Source organism: Apis dorsata, unplaced genomic scaffold (assembly GCF_000469605.1).
Source record: "Apis dorsata unplaced genomic scaffold, Apis dorsata 1.3 scaffold_188, whole genome shotgun sequence".
Taxonomy (NCBI): Eukaryota; Metazoa; Arthropoda; class Insecta; order Hymenoptera; family Apidae; genus Apis; species Apis dorsata.
The window spans coordinates 1,492,777-1,498,103 of NW_006263473.1; positions in this window are offsets into that span (position 1 = coordinate 1,492,777).

Below are 5,327 nucleotides of genomic sequence, written 5' to 3' on the forward strand. Positions count from 1 at the left end.
AATATAGAGATACGATAAACTTTTTATCAATGTAAATGAAGAAACGAGGGAGAGGGGGGAACGAACGAATTTATAAATTGATGAAAAGAAAAAAAGATATCTCGACATAAAGCGAAATATAAATAAATTTTCCCAATTGAAGTAAAATAAAAATCGAAAATTTTTGAAAAGTAAGATGAATCATTTAATTTTATTATTCTTCCTAGCCATTCTATCTAGAGGAGGGCACGGTATTGTATATTCAAAATTCGCGTCGCGTGGCTGAACGACGTATATTCGTACAGCTAACGTACGTTGTTACGGGACTCGTACTTCGATCTTTAGTTTAATCAGGTAATGCAGTTTACCGGGGCAACCGATGCACCGTGGAATATTACTGACAGTCACCTCGCACACCCTTGCACGGGTGATGTATTATTAATTATGCCAACATGGAGCTATTAGACCAAGACAATAGCCTCTAATCTCCATGTACTGAGGTAATAGCACATTCAGAAACGTACGCAGGGTATTCTTCGCCGAACAATGATACCCACCGTGCGCCATTCAACGAGTTCATCGAACAATCTTAGCAAAAGAAAACCTGTTGAAATGTTCTCCGATTATCCTTCATCCACTCTCCTTTCAATGAGGATTGAACAATATTAAGGGAATGAAAATTTTCTTCGTTCCTCGCCCCTCCAATCTTCGTTGATTAATTTAATTAATGAATTATACTTTAATATATTATATAATACATATTGATCGATCGAACAGATTGTATATGCATATTTTACGGCAATTTGTGAAGTGCAGCAACGGAGCTTTAATTTATAAATTCACCCAATATGTATTCATTCGGTAGAGGTTACGACATGTTACGTTGCAGACAATGCTGCTGGAATATATTAATGAATAACGTTGTTGTTCTACGCACTATGTACTGTTCTACATGCTACTCTTTGTTTTCAACCTGGGTTTGCTTAACCTTTCTTGGCAGGGTTATATTTTACTTGCAAATTGTTTCATCCGTTAGAACTGTTATGTCAATTGGAAATTATTATTTAACGAATCGCTTTCAATATGAATTGAACGTTATTATATTAATCGTAAAGGAATCAGAAATTCATAAATCCCGTGAAAAATACTAAATTTTTTTATTCCATAAATTGTAGAGGCTAATTTTAAAATTGCTTACAAAAATTCAAATATTTCCTAGATTTCGTTAAAATTATTTTGCGAATATTTTTTTTTGCAATTTTAATATTTAAAATATTAATTAATTCATTTATAACGATAGCGATAATTACCGTGTTCAATCTCGAGTATTCGAATCTGTTATTAATACGGAAATACGTTTCCCAACTGGCCCTTTATCTCAAGAATTCGACACACATTCGCCAATATATTTCCGCTCGTGAATTAACAAGGCGGCACAATTTCTGACGGACTCAGAAGTGGCACTTAGATGCAATTTCCAGACGATCGTTGCACTCGGCTGGTGCAACGCTTTATCTCCGTCTAACGAAGCTGTGGTCCGAGATTGCGGCACGTGGAACATCAGGAACTCGTTAGTGCGTGAAGCATCCAGGTATTCCGGAAACTAACTCCATTTACCACCGGTACCACGAGCCACGGTGCAGATCAGAGAGGCCTGACCGAATTAGAACGTTTCGTCCCTTCGAAACGTAATTTACGTTTCCACCGGAACGAATTGATTTGCTGCGCCGATTTAACCGTTAGGTATCCATAGGTGGAACCATTGGTTGTAAAATAATCGCGAGGAAATCTTCCTCCGGCTTGTTGAAATTCGTTTATTCGTTCGTTTCCTTCCCCTCTTTCTTTCTTTCTTTCTTTCTTTTTTTCATTTTGTCATTTTGCTCGTTTTCGTAAACAAGAGGTATCGATCGATCGACACGGTACAAAGTTTTCTTTGCAAATTAGTTTGCATCGATTTAAATTGGCTTTCATCGACGAGCGTGAAACGCACGGAGGCCCACGTTTGTTTTCTGGAACTCCGCTCGAGTAAATATGGCCGCTATTTGTACGGAAACTTTTGTAACAATAAATAAATCGCTCGAATTTACTTGTTTGCCGAACTAAAACTGTTGACCCTTCGTTCGTCACTCAGTTTTTTAATAAAATTTCTATTCGTTACACGGACGACGCTCGTTAAAAGTAAAGTATAAATGGTATCAATCCCTCTCGACCTCGTTTAATCCCTTCTTCGAGTATTTCAGCTAGAGAGCATTTTTAGATCTAGGTGATTTTATATTAATACCTTTGTCCTTTGAGTCTGTTCTTAATTAAACGATCTGAAAGTTCTTTGAGAAATTCTATAAGATAGATAACTTCTGAGATAATGAAATTGGAAATAACAGCAATGATAATGACAATGTTTCAAATGACAATTTGCTTCAAAATATTTTATTCTACATATGAACATAAGAATTAACTAGATTTTCCATTTTTGAAATATTTGTAAAGACGTTAACCTATCACTTTAACTTAACCTCAAATATATTAACGTAACTTAACCTCAAATATGTTAACAATTTGTATTGAATTTCTGAAACAATTAAGAATTAGAAAATGTGAAATTTACTTCGTAGAACTTTCTTCATTCAAAAGTTTGGATGTTTCGAGGAGAGTGATGACAAAAATATTAAAATTTCCTAGAAATTATGCGTATTATAATTCCCTAGCTTTAGATCACTTTCAGTTCACTTCAAGTCTGTACCAAAGTTCAAATCGAATCTTATCCTTATCACACTTTAATAGAATCCATTCCATCTCCTCATCCGCGTCAAATATTCCAATATTCGAACCATTTATTTTTCTCTACATCGATCATTTGCTCCAGCAGAAGCATCGTCGTGGCGCAACGATCGCAAAGAGGACGAATATCTCTTTCGAGACACATCGGCTCACGCAGGCAAAAATTATACAATGGTTGCGTCGGAGGGTACGCTCGTAAGGGTTGGCAGAGAAAAGAGGGGTAAAGAGACGCGGTAATTATTATCATTGGAATTTATGGTGACACCGGGATTACCCTTTCTCCGTGTTCACTGCCGTGCAACTGCAAGAAACTATTATTACCCTCGCTCGTGTTTCTTGTTTTGCCATACCCCCTGTCCCGAAGGACACACTCGTCCTTAGGTAAAAGTCATAAATCAGCCTCTGCTGCTCTGGCTGCGCACGTCGTGTCCGAGTAGAATTCTGCCGCGATAAAAAGAAAAAAAAAAAAAAAAAAATGGGAATCGAACGATACAAGTGGACACGATAAGAGAATCGAAGTGTCCGCGATACCTCTAGATAAGATTTCGCTTTTACTTGTCTCCGTGAAAAATAGAATGGAACAAGGAAACATCGTTTCAAATCGAAATTCGATCGATAGGCATCGAAGTGAATTGGTTTTATTCATTGATCGCGAGTAATGGATTATAATTAACGTGTATGACAACAAAAGATAGAAATTTTATAAATCAAAATTCCCTATCATACCGATAATTCAAAAAAGTAAATAAATAAATTCGTTTTTAATTCGATACAATATACAAGAAATTCCAAGTTTATCGAGTACTTCAACCGTCATATTGGTATTAATAATACGCGATATGGGTTTTATCTTTCGATTGAAATATCTGTTGCGACGGAGCTACGTATTATTAGCCAGGATTAACATCAACTTTCCCTATAACACCTGATAAGGGACAGGAAAGGATTCGAATACAAAGCGAATATATAACGAACACATCAAAGAGATTTTTGCCATCAGGGGAAAAAAGATACGATACCTTTCAACGAGTATTAGGATGAATAAAAGATATCGAAACATATATATATATATTTATACATAGACCATTAATCATAAAATTCTATATTATTCTTTTCGAATATTATCTTTAAAAAAATAATCGTTTTAAATTATTTTGTGAATTATTTTTATTTATATGAAACCATATAGCTCAACACATTAATAGAAAATGGCGGATCTTTCAATAAATAACAAGAAACAGAAAAATCGTAAAAGAAAAATGCAACGAAATCCAAAATGCACACTTGTCTTCAAAAGAAAAGTATTCGAGAAAATTCTCTTTTATTACTTGGAAAATCTTTACGACACACGCTATGTAGAATCCTCTATAGAAATCTTTATGATATACGTAACTTACTTTCGCATCATTCGCATCAAGTGTTATATTAAGAGTTAATAACGCCAAACGAGATAACCTGTACAATGAATATCTTCTAAATTCGCGGTCGCGTTAAATCACCGCGCGCCACGGCTGAAATATCCCTGGGTTGAAATTCGATACAGAATTCAAGGCTCGTTGAAGTGCATTCGTTCGCCATGAAGTTTCTTTAACGCTTGAGCCAGAGCGGAGAGTGGGAAGAATTATTGCGTTGTGTACGGATAGCGCCGTAGGGGGCGCTCCCATCGTAGCTCTTTACGATCCGTTCAGACGATAGGCGAAGCCGATCGATAGCCGAGCATTATTGTGAAATTTTCTTATTACGTGTAAAACGGGGAGCCGCGCGTGATTTACTATCTTTGAAAAGAACGGACAAGAACCAGATCGCTAATTAAAGTCGTCTGTATTACCATAGCTATACTACCGGTCTGGTGAGCGTGTGTAATTAATTCTCCGCAATATCTGGTTACCGTGCTACGCGGATACAAGAGTATAGATAAGTATAGGATGAAGTGGGCGCAAGAAGGAGCGCGATAGAGTTATACTCGATTATTCGTGGCGAATTTACCGTCCTCTCTCGGAACGGTTGCTTCTTCTCCTTTCGCGATTCCTGATACGATTTTTGCAATTCGTATATACTTACTTCTGACACGATCGGAATTGCCACTTTAATAACGTTGCAATTGTGATATATCGTCGTAATGTGTATTATATATAACTCGAAGATTGCAATAAAAACTCGAAGGAAGGAAGGAAGATAGGAAAAGGGAAACAGAAGACGATCTCGTTTCCTCGAAAGCGAATGGGAAATCGTAATAAAGTTCTCTCGGAATGGAGAAAGGAAATACGCGATTTTTGCTATTTTGTCTGAAAACTGAATATTAATTTTCATTCGATTTCGCAATTCTAATTATCTTTCTTTAAAATATAAAATAAATATATTAAATATAAAATATTTAAATATACATATATAGATTAAGAATTTACCAATAAATGTATCACAGAAATGATACAGTAAAAAAAATAGAACCGGAAGATTCGCGTTAAATTTGCATTGTGGCCGGGTTGGTCGTGATCCGTCTAACGTAAAACCGAGCTATAATTCGCGTAACAGGCGTCAGTTGGTAGCCGCAAAAAAAAAAAAAAAAAAAA